Source organism: Brachycentrus maculatus, unplaced genomic scaffold (genome assembly GCF_059751285.1).
Source record: "Brachycentrus maculatus isolate JH-2025_06_01 unplaced genomic scaffold, ASM5975128v1 h1tg000668l, whole genome shotgun sequence".
Lineage (NCBI taxonomy): Eukaryota > Metazoa > Arthropoda > Insecta > Trichoptera > Brachycentridae > Brachycentrus > Brachycentrus maculatus.
The window spans coordinates 141,488-163,566 of NW_028281401.1; the positions used below are offsets into that span (position 1 = coordinate 141,488).

The window sequence follows — 22,079 nt, forward strand, 5'->3', positions numbered from 1 at the left end:
CAAGGCACTTTTTGAACTTTTTACTGTGCAGCAGATCTTTTTAGGTAAAATCTGAAGGTTTTTTCTTCATTTGAATTTTTTTTAGTAAATTAAAAAAAAAAATTAAACAAAACCTTTTCTTCAAAATACAAAAACAGCACTTTCTGCCCTGTAGCGGGTAAATATTAAGTAAAAAATATACCACTTTTGCTGGGATATAGTATATTTTCTGTGCATTCCGAAAACATGCACAACTGAAAATTGTCGATTTTTTTATATATGACGTTGTCAAAAGGAGTGAGCGATTTGTACAAAAAAAAGTATAAATGTCAAATCGTAATAATTTAATTTTAATGACCTGATGATGGAATGATTATTCCGTAACAGATAGCCACGAATAAGTGTCAGAATAATTAAAGAAAGAGAGGAGATGATTGTTTGGAAAGACAGATTGGTTTGGCGATCTATTCTCTCTGCATTACCCCGCGGGGAAGTGGCGTGATGGTTAGTTTATTGATTAGTTAACATGGGGATTAGAATAATTAAGACGCCGTTTAGAGCTGCTCAAAATATGAGATAATATATAGATACATCAAGGGAATCAAATATGGCACATTAAATGTCAGCCCCGTAAATACCCAGACTTCCATATTCTTCTTCATCTTTAATGAGGTGTTAAAAAATAATATGAAAATAACTCTTGTTATTGAAGATAATCCAGATTTTGTAAATAAGTATTTGGACACACTCAAAATGTTATAAATAAATTATCTGGTCAAATTATAAGCTTAATAATAAAAATGAAAATGGTATTTTCTGGCGTTTCTCATGTGTGTGATTATAATCCAGGATTCGGACCTCACATACCAATATAAGAGTTTCTGCTTAGTAAAAAGCGTCTTTGCATCTCACCAATAGATTTCTCTAGTGAAGTTCTAGTGATTCAAGAACAAGGTTTCTAAATTGGTTCATATATATATAGAACTTCTAAGAATTCGAGTAGTGTAGTTGTCAATAATAGGTAGAATTGGTGAATGTTACACGTGTGTAAAGTGATCACTTAAACCAGCCTATGACGGTCGTCAGCCCCGTAAATGCCCAGACTTCCATATTCTTCTTTATCTTTGATGAGATGTTAAAAAATAATATGAAAATAACTCCTGTAATTGGAGATAATCCAGATTTTGTAAACAAGTATTTGGACACACTCAAAATGTAGTAATGGCACATTAAGACGAAAAGCTTTATAAAACCTAAATAAATGTGCATATTTCAACTGCCGTAAACAAGCATTGTCTGTTAAATATATTGAATTAAAAAAAAAAAAAACAACAAAATACTTTGAGTCGTTTTATGACTTGAATATTATAATTTCAGACAACGTTGGAATGAAGAGTTTATTTGGTTAAGGGAGTTTATTTTGCAAAGTTTGTTTTGGTTTTATGTCAGAAAGTTTTGTGATATCTAAACTTCTTTGCTACTAGAATGTTAATTTGCCTGTCACATTAAACTGTTCTCTGGAGCTATGAAGTCAAATTATTTTATTCGCAACACTTTGAGTGCGTTCATATCCTTGTTCACAAATTTTAGTGGTTGAAAATAAAATTCACAAAATAAGGTCTAATTGGAGAAACCCAGATTTGAGAAGGATTTGGACAGTCCAAAATGTCGTGAAAGATATATTTATATTATGCATTTTTATTTTATTTTTTTATTTTTTATTTATTTAAAATATTTACGTTTTTATTTATAACATTATACATTTAAATCATTTATACATATGGAGAACTTTTATATTTCAATTCGCTGTGCCTCTCCATAAAAGAGTCTGTGCTCTTGTGCTTGGAAAGGGACTTACACTCGTGGTTTAATGTTATAAAATAAAAGATATAATAGTTTTTTTTATATATTTTTTTTAAGATTTAAATGTATAGAGCTTTAATTTTTTTCTTAAGAATTTTTATATCATCTATTTTTTTTATTTCTTGAGGGAGTTTATTGAAATGTATCGATTCTCTTCTGTCCGCCACCGTAGTGTAATGGTCGTGCTCGGCTACCGTTCTGGAGGTCCCGGGTTCGATTCCCAGGGGGGTTTAATAAATATAAGTGATTTTTTCTCTCTAATTTTTATTCAATATTACACTGGACTGGTACCTGAAGTGGAGGGCTAATCACCTTTCCTTCATGTGTAAACGATCGAGATAACACTGCGTTTATATGAAGCAGTACCCTATGCACCATTGGAGTGCGGTAAGGGTTTTATTTTATTATATGTATTGATTCAGTATTAATATTGCGCATTGGCATGTTGATTATTAAAAACAAAAACATTTGTATAATACCACTTATTGTGTTTTATTTCATAACACACGACCAAACTTCAAAAACTATGATGTTAAAATTAAATTTTTGCAATCACCTGTCGATGAAAACATTTGTCATTTTCGAAACTAGTCGTGTGTAATAAATAAAACTCAAAACCAGTGTTTTATTTAAAAAATAAAAACTGTTTCCGCTTAAAAATGTCAAAACAGAAAATAAACGACTTAACCTTGTCATTCGCAATGCGACGCTATTACGGGGTGGCGTATAATTAATCACCTTATCGGAATAGATGTTTTAATTTTTGCAAATGGTGTCGTTCGTCAATTACATTTGATATTTGTGAAATACATAGACAGCTGTAGTATACAGACAGATTCAGGGTGGCGCAAAATTAATCATCCGTTTTTGTTTTACAATAACCTTTTTGCAAATAAAAAAAAGTTTGAACTTTGAAAAATCTTTCACAACATTTTGGACTGTCCGAATCCTTCTCAAATCTGGGTTTCTCCAATTAGACCTTATTTTGTGAATTTTATTTTCAACCACATATATTTATATATAAATTTTTAAATCACTGTAGATGTTTTATTATAACATAATTTTAATGTCTACCGTTTTCGAAGCTATCTGCTTATTTTTCAAGACTGATTAATACTCGAAAAATAAACGGTTAGCTTCGAAACCGTTAGACATTATAATGACGTTATAATAAAATATTTATTGTGATTTTAATCAAATCAAAGTTATATTTATAGTTACAAAATGGAAAATCTCGACGTAATTGCTTCAAATATAGACTGTATCAACATTTTTTTTTATAAAGAAAAAAAATATATATCTATCAAGTGGCTGCCGTCAGTATTGAAACATAATTGTGCCTGTTATATCAATCAGTTTATATACTGCTGATTTCTTGTTTAAAAATGTCAAATATGATTGACGTACGATGCCATTTGTGAAAAATATAGCATCCTCCGATAGGGTCATTAGTTTTGTGCCACCCTGTATTTATTAAAATGAAAATATCTGGAATATTTTAAAAACGTGATATTAAATAGCGGTTCAAAATATCTACGCAGTTATGCATGCAAATCCAACCCTTATAACTTTATCCAAAACAGCGAATTCGCATTTCTCTCAAACAAGGCAAAACCTCATTTATAAAATTAACTGGGTTTTCCGTTGACGAACTTCATCACGTAAAACGCAATTTTGTAAAAAAAACGGAATCAGCAAAATAACGTAATTTACGATTAAATTAGGATTACTTTCGCACTGACTAAATTACTGGAACGAAGGGGTGGGTTTTTAATCTAGGATTTTGGCTGCTTTTACCGCAGAAATTCGAGTCACCACTTTACCATGAGCTTTGTATTAAATTACACGATTGTATAAATGGATTTTTTAATGTATTTTTTAAATTATTTTTTTCCGGGGATTATATTTTTATTAACGGTAGATAATATTTTTTTTTAAATTGTCTTAAATAATATTTGATTTCAGTCTTGTTTTGGCATTCTTGGTGGAACTGCATTTTATATAAAAACTATATGCTAAATGATTCCGTTCGTTCCGAACATTTTTAATTTGTTGCCGATGGATGTAAGAGGTCAAAATAAAATATGGAATAAAGGCAAAATAAAGGAATGGGTGAATGATCAATCAAGAGTTAATTTTATAAAAATTGTAAAATGTTTATATTCTTAATTTTTTTCTCTTTTTCGTGTGTATATTAGGTTAAAATCGTTAAAAACAATAAAAAATGTATTAAAAAAGAACTCCACCAACAATACACACAAGGTGGCTTTGTCTCTGCATTTTTTATTTATTTTTTTAAAATGTGATCATATAATTTTTGAATAAATGTCAGATCATAAAATCTTAATTATAACCTACACATATTTGACCTGATAATGGAATAATTATTCCGAAACCGGTAGCCACGATGTAGTATTCTAAAATACTATTACACAAAGTGAACGATAAATGATAGGTAGAGTTTTTTAGATCAGATTTTTTTATATGTATTTTTTGTTAATGGTAAAATAAATAAATAAAAATTTATTTATTTGAAATACACGTTATAACATGTGGAGATACAAAAATGTTGTTTTTTTAATGAATGTTTCACTTGGTAAATACCACTATTACTTTAAATCTACTGAGACACGTGTTTCGATGCATTCCGCATCATTTTCAAAACCCGATTTTCAGAAAATGGCAGATCAATTAATGAAAAAAAAATACGTTTTTAAACACGAACGAGTGTTTCTGTTAATAATTATGTAAAAGAATATAAGACCCTAAGTATTTCCATCTTAGTTTATAACACGATTTTAGTAATTTTGAAATATCAAGCTTTTTAACGTTAATAGAGTCAGTCTAATAGAATATTACCCGTGGATTCTCAGTTAATAGAATAACAAAAGGGGAGCTTTACAAAACTGGATTCTGAATTAAATTCTCTTCTGTTGACTTTTGCATTATAACAAGATTTGGAAATAATTAATTCACGTCAGACGAAAACAGGATTAAGCCGGAACACATTTATTACGTCTCGATTTTAAACCAAATGACATGAAACTTGTCGCATGACAACATTGTGAGCAATATGTGACGTATTCACGTTCTGAATTTAAATTTAATTCTGTAATGTAATCCTGTCATGTATGTACGTGAAAAAATTGAGCTCGTGAATAAAAAAGGATGTGGTGCAAATATATTATGCAATGTGATATTTTTTTATAAAATTTTTTAATAAATTACTTCGAAAAAACCGAAATAATAATTCATTTATTTAAACTTCATATTTAGAAAATAAATAATTACTTTTGCGGGCTTATTGCTACAAAACAATATCTTCAAACCAACCAAAAACAGCCTAGTGATATTAATCAAAACGTTTAATACCATAAATAGCTATTTGCAATCAGAGAGTAGATAGTACTTGAGAATAAAAATAAAAACATAAATTACGAATTAATATTTAAAAAAACAAAAATTACAAAATATGATAATAATGAGGGCAAAGGAAAAAGGGAGTTTAGGGAAGGAGAGAGGGAAACTAACTGAGGAGGTTTGATGGACAGTTAAAATTCTAATGATAGGTAGTAATGTCTCAGGCGTTTTTTAAAAGTTACTAGAGAAGGTGTTTTTTTTAAAGTAGAGTAATTAATTATTTCCATAGTCTAGCCCCTTGGACAGAGAAGGAATTACTGAAGAATGATGTGTTATGGCGAGGAATGGAGGGTGTTCATTCTTTGGTTAAGTGATCACTCTACACACGTGTAACATTCACCAATTCTATCCATGATTGACAACTGGACTACTTAATTTCCGGAACTCCTGGATACGGTGATCGAACTCATGACACAGTGCATGTGAGTTCACAACCACTACCTATGTTGGAATCGGTAAAGCATTTATTAAGCAAAGACTTTTTAAAAAAAAAAATGTTGTGGGTAGAATTGGTGAATGTTACACGTGTGTAAAGTGATCACTTAACCAAGCCAATGATGGTTATAAACCCTGTAAATGCCCATAATTTCATATTCTTAATAATCTATGTTGAGATATGAAAAATGTAAAATAAAACATCCTTTTATTATTTTGAGTATTAATTCGATCCCTCAGACAAATGTGTGGCAAAACGGTGTTTCATAAATGTTCGAATGATGAAATAAGAAAACAATGCAAGGCTGAGATAAGCATCACCTATAAAATTAAGAAAGGTGTGTTGAGATGTTTGGACATGTGGAACGTATGAGTGAGGAAAGAACGGTTAAACAAATTTATGAGGCAAATATAGTTGTGAAAAGAAGCAGAGGAAGACCGAGGAAAACTTGACACAACCAGGTATGTCGAATACGCCGTGTCAGGAGTCGTAATAATTGTCGGGTATGTATAAGTAGATGCATGAATGTGGAAGAGATAAAGAATGTTTGCAAATACAGAGTGTTGTTGCGTTCGATTATCTTTGCCTACCCCTGCGGGGAAGCGGCGTGATGGTTAGTTGTTTAGTTTTTATATTATTTTTTAATCTTCGTCATTTTTAATAAAAAAATTCGCGCTTTCTGAAGATTATTTCATAAATTTTAATTAATGTATATAACAAACGAGCTTTGTGGGTTGCCAGCGCGAGTGAATAAATCAAAGTTGCCAATATTTCAGGCCGGTATTAAAATAGGCCAAATTCGTCGGATTTTGTCGGAACGTATCCGAATTTAAAATGGTCTACCAATTATTTCGTGCCTCTCAGATAAATCTCTCGAGCCGCCGAGCGGAACAATTAGCTGAAACACGTATTACGAAATGATTTATTTACAAACATTATTACTGACACAATGTAATTACCAACACCTTGCGAACTGCTAATATACGGCCCTTAGCGCTAACAAAAATGTATTATCGCTACCAGTGGCGTGCCTAGGGTTTACCAGTAAGGCAAGCCCATTATTTTTCACATTCGTGAATACATGATGTACCTATAATTACTTCACTTCATATCATTCCCAGTATAGTAAGCACCCAGAAAGTACTATAAATATAAACAATGTATTGTAATCATTATAAAAATATGCATACATGTAACTTTTCTAAGGTATAGCCATCACCTTTCAATAATGAAAATGTTCACTGTAACAAAATATCTTCCTCAGATATCAATATAATGGCATGCATAGTGTTTAATAATCATATAAGCGCGAAAAATTAAAAATAGTCATACATTAACTATGTGTTTTTAATCATTTGGTCTAGATTAAGTCATTTTTTATTTGAAGTTGTTAGGCAAGCCGGGCTTTTGGGCTTCTAGGGAAGTTCCGCCACTGATCGCTACATAGGTCATTTTTATAGGCGGTACTGATAACTCATTTGCCAAAAGCTATCATGATGTGCTTTAATCATCAACCAATTTTCTACCCACTACGCCACTTTCCCGCAGGGATAGGCAGAGAGAATAAAAGGCCAAAGTATTATGTCTTTGCAAACATTCATATATCACTCACTCCTTTCAAAACGTCATATATCAAAAATCGTAAATTTTCAGTTGTGCATGTTTTTGTTGCCCACAAAATGTACTATATCCCAGCAAAAGCGGCATATTTTTAGCTTAATGTTTACCCGCTACAGGGCAGAAAGTGATGTTTTGCATTTTGAACAAAAGGTTTGTTTAATATTTTTTTTTTAAATATCGTAAATATTTTTTTAATGGAGAAATAACATTCAAGTTTTACCTAAAAAGATCTAATGCACAGTAAAAAGTTCAAAAAGTGGCTTGATATTTATTTTTAAAACATTTTATTATATTTTTAAACATTAAAAACGATCTCCTGAAAAATCAAGTTTTTTTTTATATTTGACGTTGTTGAAAGGAGTGAGCGATATGTATCTCCTCATACTACCCGCCGATTGTTTTTTCAATTTAAATTATGTAATTTAAATTATCACACACATAACAAACTTATTTAAGGCATTTATATTTAAACAAAAATCTAAAATAAGCAAAAATTCTTTTGCTAAAGAAACCCGATGAATATAGACGACGTTGTTGAAAGGAGTGAGCGATGTTCAAACCATTTCAACATCCTTGTTGAATCTAGTTTCTCTACGGAAATATTTTTGCATTTTGACAACAAAGAAGAAAAATAATGTGGAAGTCTGGGTATTTACAGGCATTACGACCTGTCATACATAAGTTCATATGATCACTTTACACAAATGTAACATTCATCATTCTGCCCATTTTACGTTCCTATCAGACAATACTCGTTAGTGGATGACAGCTTTCATTAATGGTGGAATTGACAAAATCATAATTTAAATTATTTTCTGATATCTTAACATAGATGAAGAAGAATATGGAAGTGTAGGAATTTACGGGGCTTACGACCGTCATAGGCTGGTTTAAATGATCACTTTACACATGTGTAACATTCACCAATTCTACCCATGATTGACAATTACACTACTCAAATTCTTGGAAGTTCTATATATATATATATATATATATATATATATATATATATATATATATATATATATATATATATATATATATATATATATATAAATGTGCCCCGTAAATGGCCAGAATTCCATATTCTACTTCATCTATGTTGAGATGTCAATAAAAATAGGATTATATTATAGTACCTCTTATAATTGGAGATAATCCAGATTTGTGAACAAGTATTTAGACAGAATCAAAATATTGTTAAGGTGATAATTTACCAACATTCACACATAAATTCAATGTTTACATAACTCTACAACTAGATTGTGATATCGGTTTTCTTTATCGATAATCTATATAAAGTGTTTCCTGTGATTATCAAAACATTTTCCCTTTGAAATACCTATTACGGAGTGCATTTCCCCGTAAACCATATCCGTTACCATACTTTATAAAAGCAAACTTGCATGAATTTAAAATAAAACTACCTCCAGGTCTAACAATATTTTCGCGATAAAGCAAGGATAAACTTAAAATGTTTTCAGTCTTTTCAGGTTTATATTTTACGTTTTAGGAACGACAGGAGGCGTTTTTCAGTGAAGTCTTTCTTTTATATGAAAACTTCGAGATACGCCTACAGCCTGAAACAGAGAGTTTTTGAGCCGAAAAAGGCCAATTAGTTAAGAAGAAATGAAATAGTTGGATGTTTTCCCCGAACAGCTTTGTTAAAGAAGATTTCAGCAGTGATAAGGAAAAAAAAGCAAAAAAAAATAATTAAAAAGGAATGACACTTCAAAGAACAATACGAGGTTATTTTTTAAATACTTTTTCATATTGTTTAATGCTTTATTTTTTTGTTTTTGTTTTTTCAAAGCAATGTGACATTGAATTAATGAAACACCGTTTAAATGATGCGGAATACATCAAAACACGTGTTACAACAGATTTAAAGAAATACCGGTATTTACCAAGTGATACTTAAATAAACAGTTTTATATGGTTAAATGTTCTCTTAATTTCCTAATAATGATTAAAACGATGTTTGATGTATGTTTGAACTAAAAATGAAGAAAAATAGCGAGACTAAGATAAGCATTACCGACAAAATTAAGAAAAGTTTATTGAAGTGGTTTGGCCATGTGGAACGAATGAGTGAAGATAAAACGATTTAAATACAAAGATTTCAGATGTCAGAAGAACAAATGAAGAATTTTTCCGAATGTATAAAAATGTTTTCGATAATTTCTTATATTAAATAATAATGTGTTCCCGATCTCGAAAAAAAATGAAAATATTGGACAAGTATGTGTCACTATATCATCCCTTGTAAAGTGGGGTTACAAGAACCCTCAATATGAAAATATTTTCTTATAATTTACTAGTTTTTGAAACTCACGTTATTATTTTACATTTCATGTATGCTTTTTCAGTTTTTCAACGGACCCTTTCAGTTAACGATATTCGGAGAGCCTTTGTTAGCTTTCGTCGGTTCGGAAATAGAAAAAAAATCAGGTCAAAAGAGGACGGTCAAGAGTGTTTCTTATTTTTCACTCTCAAATAGGGAAAAATGTGAAAAATACATAACGAGCACCCAGACCAATTAAAAATATAATATATAATTAGTTAATTTTGCACTTGGTGGGAACGAACATCTGCAGTTATCGAAAGTGGTCGTGTTTACATGAATAAACTAAAAATTGTGGTCTTAGACTGAGCGATCGTTAATCGATGGTGTCGTCAAGTCGGGATATGCAGGACAAAAAGTAAAGTTTCACGCGTAAGGTTTGTCAAAAGCTCTCATATTCACGAATGAAGGGCTTTGACTCCCTCTCCGGGGTAACTTTGTCAGCGCATTCACTTAATTACACTTTGATAGTCGCGGCAAAATGCGCTAACTGGGATTTACGACCAAACGCGTCAAAGTTAACGGCCTCCTTAACCTTTCCCGTACAGATCATACAAAAATTACACGTGATCCGAAGCGGGGTACCAAAAGACCCCATTTTATATTTGTATGAAAATCGTAGTACTCAGTTCGTAGCAAATACTAATTCACCGCCAGCGGAGTCACTGATTCCACGTCCTTTCCAACGCGTAGTCAAACGCCGACTAAGCAAGAGCGAGAGGCCAGAAATTGGAGTTATTAAATTGTCTCGCTCTCTCCTTGTGGTAATATCGCATTTATAAGAGTGAAAGAAATAACATGTCGCTTGAAAAATACAAACAAAAACTTAACTCCCTGAACTTATACGTACTTAACCTATACGCACTTACGTAAACGTTGTTTTTTTAGAGGTACAAAATTTTTAAATGAAATAAAAAACACATTAAAAAAAGACTTATCTTAATGATTTGGCTTTTTTCAAAAGAAAATTGCCATTATTGTTATAATATGATTTCGGGCGTACGAGTGCTACGGCTAGCTCGAATGAAGCGCAGGATGAAAGACCTCAGGACGGAGAGTATGATTACATAAACAATAAAATTAATTTATTTAGATGTTATGTTTGAATTTGTATTTTTTTATCATTTAAAAAAATGGGGGATCTCAATACCCCTGTTTGAGCCGGCTAGGTTAATTACCATCTGCGCCTACTTAGCGAACGGCAGGGCAGATTTTGAGGTTCGTGGAGTCTTCATGACGACTTTTCGCGTCATAAAAGAGCACGCGCGAATTAATTTGTTCAAACGGTGTTAAAACAGCCCAAATTGAGAACTTATTCCGGATAGACTGAACCCTCTGGAGCCATTTGTTCTAAACAATAACCCCTTATTTCATGTTTAACTGTGACGTCGACTCGGTCGACATCATCACTCTCTAACATATTCCCGTGGAACGGATATTTCTAAGGGCGTGCCATTAATTCTCAGAATTTTAAAATTAACCAACTAACCATCACGCCGCTTCCCCGCAGGGATGGGCAGAGAAAATTGAACGCTACGCCAATCTGTCTTTACAAAACAATCATCGCCTCTCGCACACTCATTCATCTCTACGTTCACACTCGCCGATTGTTCCGAGTCATGTTGACTTTCAATTTCATAAATAAAAAAAAGTCATATTCTCAATATTATTCATATTTAAAGCATTTTTGTCCGCCTCCCTAGTGTGATGGTCAGCACGCTCGGCTACCGTTCTGGAGGTCCCGGGTTCGATTCCCAAGGGGGGTAAAATAAATATAAGTGATTTTTTCACTGTCATATTTATTTAATATTACCCTGGAGTGATACATGAAGCGGAGGGCTGATCACCATTCCTTCTTGTGTAAAATATCAAGATTACACTGCGTTTATATGACGCAGTGCCCTATGCACCATTGGGTGCGGATAAAGATTTTATTATTTAAAGCATTTACTTTGTGGTTAGTCATTTTTACTTATTATAATTTTTTTTTACAAAAATGTTCATAAAATTAGTATATAACCACTAATTTTATTAACATTTTTGTAAAAAAAAAAATAATGTTTTTAATAAATAAATATTTAAATAAATAAGATTTAAATATTCAAGATATAAATTTATGTGGAGTTCTACAAATTAAACGCCAAATCTAATAAAACTAAAAATAATAATACAACTTACCAACTAGTAGAACTGAGAGTAGTGTAACGGCATCCGGTTCCTCTTCTTTGAATCCGCCGGAAGTAGCATTAGCTATCCACAGCTCCTGAAATAAAAAGTATAAAAAACTAAAGCATGTAAAAAAGGGTATAATGGGTGGAAACCTGTCCAGGCAAACTCTTTTCTTCTGATCACCATATATCTTTTCCATTCTCTCGTTTTAAATTGGGAAAAGAAGTAAAAAAAAACAAATAACAACTTAAAATAAATATATATATTTTTTTTAAATGAAAGGAGAAATATTTGTATTTTTATTATTTACACAAATATTTCAATTTCATACTATTTCTGTGGGCCTAGGCAGCTCATTATTAGAAATAGGTATCGAATTGTGGTAGAGTGAGTTCGAACCGAGAGACTCTGACTTCAGAGTCTGCGACACTAACCACGGGACCACAACCCGATACATTTACATTTAAGAAAAAATAATGCTTACAAAAATTAAAATCATTTGATGCAAAGTTGATCTACGTATCTAGTTCTTGGGTATAGGAGAAGAATAAATTTAAAATATACATATGACGTGTTTAAAAAATGTCAGGCTGTAGGATATTGCTGCCATGTGGGAAAGAAAATGGTAAATAAGAATGATAGAAAAATACAAACAAAAAATAATAACGAAAAAATCACACAACTTCAAGTCAAAATATACTTAGAATGTATTGTCAAACAAGATAAGGCATTAACTTTTTATTTCTTTAATGTTTTCCGCAGACAGTTTGTGGTACATTTTATAAATAATAATTAAACCCTTATCCGCACCCCAATGGTGCATAGGGCACTGCTTCATATGAACACAGTGTTATCTTGATCGTTTACACACGAAGGAAAGGTGATCAGCCCTCCGCTTCAGGTACCAGTCCAGGGTAATATTGAATAAATATTACAGTGGAAAAATCACTTGTATTTATTTGACCCCCCTGGGAATCGAACCCGGGACCTCCAGAACGGTAGCCGAGCGTGCTGACCATTACACAACAGAGGCGGACATAAACTTAATAAAATAAAATCACTTTGTTAAAACTACTTTTTTACTAAAACAATTTAACCTACCAGTTTCAACAAAAACCTTGTCATCATCAGGGTTTATATTAATTCAAAAACATTAAAAACGTTAAAATACTCTCACCAAAAAACTTCGACACACTCCGTAAAAATCCTAAATGTACATTTATGTTATGTAATGTTTTTCAATTAATATAAACCCTGATGATGACAAGGTTCTTTTTAAAACCGGTAGGTTAAATTGTATTAATAAAAAAGTGGTTATAACAAAGTTACTTCATTTTATAAAAATTGACTTTTTAGATGAACATTATGATTTAAGTTGTATAAAAATAAAATATGACAGAAAGATGCAAGTATGTTTATGAACTCCAAAAAAAATTAGAGGATTTTCAATTATGAGTAGAATAGTTAATGTGACACGTAGCTGGTTTGAGTGATAACTTAAATCGGCATATGACGGGTCGCAAGAGCTGTAAATACCTAGACATCCGTATTCTCCTTCTTTTATATTGAGATGTCAAAACATAATTAATATTATACCCGTAAATCGCTCACTCCTTTCAAGAACGTCATAAATACATAACTTGATTTTTCAGGAGAATGTTTTTTAAGTTTAAAAATATAATACAATATATTAAAAATAAATATTAAGCCACTTATTGAACTTTTTAGTGTGCAACAGATAATTTTAGTTTAAACCTGAAGGTTTTTTCTCCATTTGAGAAATATTTAGTATATTTAAAAATAATTAAACAATATATTTTCTTCAAAATGCAAAAAAAAAAAAACACTTTTTGCCCTGTAGTGGGTAAATTTTATCTTGAAAATATGCCTCTTTTGCTGGGATAAAGTACATTTTCTGGGCATTTCGAAAACATGCACAACTGAAAATTTACGATTTTTGATTTATGACATTGTTGAAAGGAGTGAGCCATATGTACGTATGAATAACTAACACTTGATACATTTACGTGATTAACGTGAGTAAGTAATTAAGCCAAAGATCTAGATTTGATGATATATTACAGTTCAATTTACAATCTGCCAAGCTTATCCTAAGTCCAAGGAAGCCTGACATCCCCTGACCCGATCTGGACCCCATTAATACCACATGATCCTTCAAAATCCATTCACGAAATTCGATCGAATAGCTTCATTTGGTTTGACTTTAATTTATAAATAGAGGGATATTTTCCGCATATTTCACAATTAAAAATATATTTGAATATTAATAATAATAATAATAAAAACCGTTATCCGCACCCCAGTGGTGCATAGAGCAATGTTTCATATAAACGTAGTGTTATCTTGATCGTTTACATATGAAGGAAAGGTGATCAGGCCTCCGCTTCAGGTACCAGTCCAGGGTAATATTGAATAAATCACTTTTATTTATTTGACCTCCCCTGGGAATCGAACCCGGGACCTCCAGAATGATAGTCGAGTGTGCTGACTATTACACTGCAGAGGCTGAGAAATATATATGCGGACAAATATATGAATACCTGTTTTATAATCATTGAATGGATTAAAACTATGCCTGATTCTTTAATTAATTGTCATAATATATTTTTTATTTGAAGCACTAACTTTGTATTACTTTGTAGTGCACTAACTTTTCCATTTTATAATTAAAATGTAACTTTGTTTTAAAATCACTATAAATATTTTATTTTAACTTAATTAGAATGTCTACCGGTTTCGAAGCTAACCGCTTCTTTATCAAGACTGATTAATACTTGTCATTACTTTATTTTTTTTTCATTTCGCTTAACAGCGTTATAAAGACTTTACTTTAACACTAAACATATCATACAATTCACGAGTCGTTTTATGTATTAGTTCACGGCAGTATCTATGATTGATTTGAGTAAACTTTTTACTAATTTATACATTTAGTAAGTAATATTTTGAAACAGACTTTTATTTTTTTAATGTATGCAATATCTTTCCCGAATTGTTAACTTTGTTGTATGGTAATATAACACTCTCCTTATCATTCATCGTTCACTTTGTGTAAAGTGGTATTACGCAAAGTGAACGATGAATGATACGGACAGTGTTTTAATATTTATAATGTAAATCAAATCCATCTCACCAATACATGTCTCTAATGAAGTTCTAGTGATTCAAGAACAATTGTTCGAAATTGGTTCATATATTTAGAACTTCCAAGAGTTTGAGTAGTGTGGTTGTCAATAATAGGTAGAATTGGTACCCAGACTTCCATATTCTTCTTCATCTTTATGAAAATGTCAAAAAAGTATATAATATTTATAATTTTGCACATTAAAAGGATTGTTAACTTCGTGGCATAGTCATATAACACTCTCCTTATCATTCATCATTCACTTTGTGTAAAGTAGTATTACACAAAGAGAACGATGAATGATAAGGAGAGTGTTTTATTATTTATAACGTAAATCCATTGAAAATTGATCTTTGGATGGAATGAAAAGGATCTTCGTATTTCTTCAATTCTGCTCTAAATTCCTCCTGACCAAAAGGTCTCCGAAAACCTTGAGGCTTCGCCGCACTTTTAATCAGCCGTAAACAACCCTTTGAGACTAACGACTTTCCTTATTCAAAGCAAATCGAGTGACGTCATCGGGGTTGTAAATGAGGGAGATTAGGGATGCGGAAGTGATTACGTGTTCAGTGTGTTGTCTGTAAAGGATTAATCAATGCAGTAAGGATAACGGCTTCAATAATAAAAAGTGATTACGTCATTTTTAATTATAAATTAAGCTTTGCGTTTAGCTTTGTGATGATATTTAATGAAAGTACAATGTATGAATAATTTTAAGCAACGTTTTAACTTAACTTTTGAGCTATTAATAAAAAATTTATCAGAGCTACAAATATTTATATTGTTAATGAAAACACATATTTTTTACTACTTGTATAATATTTATTTTAACGACTAGTTTTGGTAGCGACAGATGCTTTCATCTTCGGATCTAAGTATAAACATTTGTTTGTATATCAACATGAAGATGGAAGCATCTGAAGTTTCCAAAGCTTATCATTAAAAAAGTCTTAAAAAACAAGTGTTTTCATTTACAATTCCATCATGTCTTACCAAGTGAATACCGAAACAAAAAATAAAATATCTATGTATATTACTGAGATTTTATCATTCGAGTTCTCGTTTAGATTCAATTGTTGCTTAGAACAAAAAAAAATAAAATTTGCGCATTAATTAAGTACCTTTTAAAAAATATGGTCAATGACCAGTAAATCATATATGGACATGCTGTGTCCTGCCGTAGTAAAAGGCATTGCAATCAGCAAGGTAAAAGATACAAGTCTCCTATGGTGTTCCGAGCAAGGATTGCTCGAGTATTGATGGCCGAACGCAACACAAATGATTGTCGTAGAGGTCGACTCTCGGAAGAGGCCAGCACTTGAGCTGGCAGGGTCCGACAGTTTATTTTTTTATTGTACTACTTACATAATAAGGGTGAGAATTTATAAAACCTGCGTAAGACCGATTATGACGGCACAGAAACAAGAGCCGACACCGCGAGAACGAAAAGCCTTAGAACATCCGAAATGAAGACTCTAAGACCCATTGCAGGCATAACACTTCGCGACAGAGTAAGAAACTCTGAAATAAGATAAATCTGCCATGTTGAAGATGTTGTGCGACGGGGAAGAGAAAGAAAACGTTTTTAGAGAAATCATGTTGGAAGAGCGAGTTCGGATCGAGTGGTGAGGATAGCAGCGGACAGCAGCGTGAGAGGTAGCAAACCCCCGGGAAACTACCTAAACGATGGAGAGATAGCTGGTCTTCCACCTCCCAGGAGCGAACCGGAGAGTGACAGGACATAGTCCTATTTAAAGAATAAGAAGAAGACGAAGAAGTAGACTTACAAAATATATAAATATAAAATATGTTTTATAAGAAACTAAAATATTTCATTTATCTCCATACTGCTAATTTTGTTACCTCTCAGAGCGTTGTTATAAAACAACACTATACTTTCAGACGACAAAACATATTATATATTTACTTTTTTAAAATATTTTTTGAATATAATATGAAAGTACGCACATTTATCTATACATACGTAAAACAAATAAAATAAAATAATTACAAATACATTGTTATTTTGTAGAATCAGTCACCTCAAATGACGAAATTTTGAAAATGCCAAACAAGGCTTTTTGTTTACGGTATAAAGTAAGTTGCAGTAGGTCCAACTTAGTAAAAAAAATATACGTTGGCAGAGCAGATTCACTAGATCAGTTTAAAAACAAACGGTATCTAAATAATGATAGTACTTACTTTGCAAATAATTTTCAAAGTTTGTGTTCTTCCTTTTGTTTTAAAACAATACCGGATGAGAAAGGGTTAACGCTTGAGAATATGACTCGGAGTATATTAAAATACCTCAAGTCTGCTGATAGTTTGTCAAAGTGCAGTTCATATAGAGATTGTATGTCAAAGACACTGAATAAACATAGACTAAAGTACTTACTGTGAGCTCTGTACTTGGAAAAGGGATAACATTCAACCCTTATAAACCGCTATTATATTTATTTATATATATATATATATATATATATTTGATAAGAGATAATTTATTATCAGATTGGAATTTCTAATCTAACATTATAATAAAGGATGAGCGCTAATGTTTAAAATGTTTGTCTCCACTGTTTAATTCCTATTGTATGTTAGTTGACATGTGATAGAAGTGAAATTTTGGCAAAGGGTGGTTACCTTCAGTTGAGAATTTGTGAAAAATTGAGATTTATTCTGTATACATTTATAACTAACTAACTAACCATCACGGCGCTTCCCCGCAAGGGTAAGCAGAGAGAATAGAACGCCACACCACTCTGTCATTGGAAACATTCTTCGCCTCTTCTCCTCAAACATTCCCGCCGATTGTTTCGACTCCTAACCTGACCACTTTCAAGTATTTGGCATACCTGATCGTGCCAAGTTTTTTTCGGTCTTCCTCTGCTCTTTTTTCCAATTACATTCCCCTGATAAATTTGTTTTAGGGTTCTTTTTTCACTCATTCGTTCTACATGTCCAAACCATCTCAACACACCTTTCTTAATTTTATCGATAATACTTGTCTCAGCTTTGCATTCTTTCCTTACTTCACTATTAGAACATCTATGATACATCGTTTTGTCGCACATTCTTCTGAGAGATCGCATTTCAACTGCATTCAGTATATATATATATATATATATATATATATATATATATATATATATATATATATATATATATATATATATATATATATATATATATATATATATATATATATATATATATATATATATATATATATATATATATATATATATATATATATATATATATATATATATATATATATATATATATATATATATATATATATATATATATATATATATATATATATATATATATATATATATATATATATATATATATATATATATATATATATATATATATATATATATATATATATATATATATATATATATATATATAAATATACATATGAATAAACTTCAATAACCCTTATAAAAAGAAATGTTACATTATTCTCATATTACCTTGAAATATTGACACACCGTTGCATTTGAATACGCAGGTGTTTTAACACATGACGAATACTGATGTATACGGCTTTGTGATATTGTACATGTGGTTAATTTCACTATCGAGAAACATTTTTTTTTCATTTGGAAAATATTTGTACGAGTAGATAAAAAAATATGATTTTTTTAGTGTCTAAAACCTGAAATCTTATATCCAATATAATTCACAGGTGAAAATCACTGCTCATAGGTTTTTGACCTGAAAGGGTTGATATACGACGTAGTACATAGTTTTAGTTGGGAGTTAACTCATGTCCCAGTTTGCAGCTCGTGTAATTCTGAATATATGGAAAGTCAACATTCTGGTGTAAGATGGATTCATATCCTTCAAGAGTAATCCGTTTTGAAAATAAACGGAAAATTTACTCAAATATAATGAGATGTATGGTTTATATACTATATTTACTAAGGGCATATTAACTGAGTATTAACAAATATAATTTGAAAGAAAAACTTACTTTAACGGTACCAGAAACACAGAAACAACGTTTTAAATACAACATTTTGTGTCCAAATACTTGTTCACAAAATCTAGATTATCTCCAATTACAGGAGTTATTTTCATATTATTTTTTAACATCTCATCAAAGATGAAGAAGAATATGGAATTCTGGGCATTTACGGGGCTGACGACCGTCATAGGCTGGTTTAAGTGATCACTTTACACACGTGTAATATTCACCAATTCTACCCATTATACCCATTATAGACAACCACACTACTCAAATTCTTGGAAGTTCTATATATATATATATATATGAACCAATTTAGAAACCTTGTTCTTGAATCACTAGAACTACACTAGAGACATCTATTGGTGAGATGTAAAGAAGCTGACGGTCGTCAGCCCCGTAAATGCCCAGACTTCCATATTCTTCTTCATCTTTGATGAGATGTTAAAAAATAACGTTTTAAATATTATACATATTTAACGATGTTACAATATATAAAAAATAATGTGACTCATAACACTTTGGTTGTGTCTAAATCCTTGTTAAATAAAAGCTTTCTGAAACCAACGATAGATATTGCCGTGAAGTCATGAAGCGACATGAGATTTATGATAAATGTTTGACTGCAATTTTCAATCAGGGTAGAATGTTAAACGTTACACACGTGTAACGTGATCACTTTAACAGTCTTTGATAAGTCATTAGCCCTGCCAATATCCGGATATCCATATTCTTCTTCATCTATATTGAGATGTTAAAAAAGTAAACATATCTCCTAAATACCCAGAATTCGTTATTTTTCGTCGTCTTTGTTGAAATGTACAAACGTAAAATAAAACACTTATTCATGTCCTTTTTTTAGTTAAAAATGTAAACACAACTAAATTGAGAATCACATAGGTACCATATTTTCCGATAGTATTCAGTTTGTATTTTTACCTTTTGATGAAAACATCTATTGTTCTGGTCGTGTTAACATTATGACACTCAAAAATGGTCTTATACAAATGTTTTATTTTTATATTTAAATCATTTTATTATTCCACAGAGTTAATTCCAAATAAATAAATATTTTACAGAAAATATCATAATTATTCGGCGAGTTCATTGTCCATTTATTAAGGGTTATTGCCAATACGTGTAAAATACACCCCTGAAATATACGAGGGTCAATCTACCGGTCATTTGAACTTATTACTTACAAATCCAGTTGACGTTTAACACAAATATACTTTTTACCCGTCGATCAGGACCATCAATCATACTTTAATATCTACCTGCCACCGGTCAAATTTATGAAGCTTTAAATCCATTTGATTCATCAACCTTTCATATGACCGTTTTACTGAAAATTAATTATTCAATTTTAAACACGATACATTACTAAATGCTTTATATTATCCACTGACGCTTCGTGATGGAATTGCATTTTAATATATTATTAGATTAAAACCAATATTTTTAGCTTTTCCACTTTATTTTTATTTGACCAGCGACCGGGTTTCGTCGTTACCGACATCATCAGACTGGTGATGTCGGTAACGACGAAACCCGGTCGCTGGTCAAATAAAAATAAAGTGGAAAAGCTAAAAATGTTGGTTTTAATCTAATAATATATTACTGAATGCTATTGATTTTTTTGACTGATATATTTTTCAGACACAGTTACATATCAATATACATAGTAATACTGTATATATATATATATATATATATTATGTATATATATACATATATATATATATATATATATATATATATATATATATATATATATATATATATATATATATATATATATATATATATATATATATATATATATATATATATATATATATATATATTATGTATATATATACATATATATATATATATATATATATATTTATATATATATATATATATATATATATATATATATATATATATTTTTATATATATATATATATATATATATATATATATATATATATATATATATATATATATATATATATATATATATATATATATATATATATATATATATATATATATATATATATATATATATATATATATATATATATATATATATATATATATATATATATATATATATATATATATATATATATATATATATATATATATATATATATATATATATATATATATATATATATATATATATATATATATATATATATATATATATATATATATATATATATATATATATATATATATATATATATATATATATATATATATATATATATATATATATATATATATATATATATATATATATATATATATATATATATATATATATATATATATATATATAAATATGATCACTTTTTCGTAATACAATGCACTTGGTCACTTTCTTCTGTATGACTACGATATGTATATTCTTCCTCATATTTTTTTTTATCTGTGTTAAGATTTCAAAAAAATAATGTTGAAAATAATAATCATGATTTGTTACGTAGAATGTTGGTAACATCTACATCGTTCCATCGTTGGTCCATAACTATAGCAGATATTCGAGACCGGGCTCCGAATTCCTTACCCTATTATACCCCTATTCCGCGGTCATATCGGACCGCAAATTGACAAATTACGAGCTCCATTAGGCCGTAATGCTTATTTAATGATTATATCAATTTCAAGTGCGCCATTTGCCATTCAAGGCAGTTGAAACAAGATGAAAGATACGAGATGAAATCTTTATTTAGAAAAAAATGTGTTTTAAATGAAACGGAGACAAAGTTGCCACAATTTGTCTTGTATGGAATATATTCAAATTTTATTACTTTACTAATGTGTAAAGGCAATTAGCCGTAACTCAAATTGTGGCTGTTTGGCGTAATACGGCTCAAAGCATTCTTATAACTGGCCTCTATCATATACAATCACAGATTTTGCTCTATCTCTTTTCTTTACATTCTACGCATGATTGACAACCACACCTTTCAAATTTTCGGAGCTACTACATATAACGTTAATCACATGACAATATACAAATGAGTTCAAGAGAACCATCGATGGTAGGTTGAGAAAACTTTTATCGAGCAGAGACTCTTTTTTATTTAAACATATGCCCTGTAAACACCCGAAATTCCATATT

General features: G+C 30.4%; 1 protein-coding gene across 1 annotated transcript in view; it reads right to left on the reverse strand.

The window, feature by feature from the left end:
• Dop1R1 (Dopamine 1-like receptor 1) overlaps window positions 1-11,920 on the reverse strand; it is a 34,995-nt gene extending 23,075 nt beyond the window's left edge. The window contains exon 1 of the mRNA XM_088274422.1: window positions 11,841-11,920. The gene's annotated coding sequence lies outside the window, so the exon portion shown is untranslated. The remainder of the gene's footprint in view (window positions 1-11,840) is intronic.
• Between the last annotated feature and the right edge of the window lie 10,159 nt (window positions 11,921-22,079).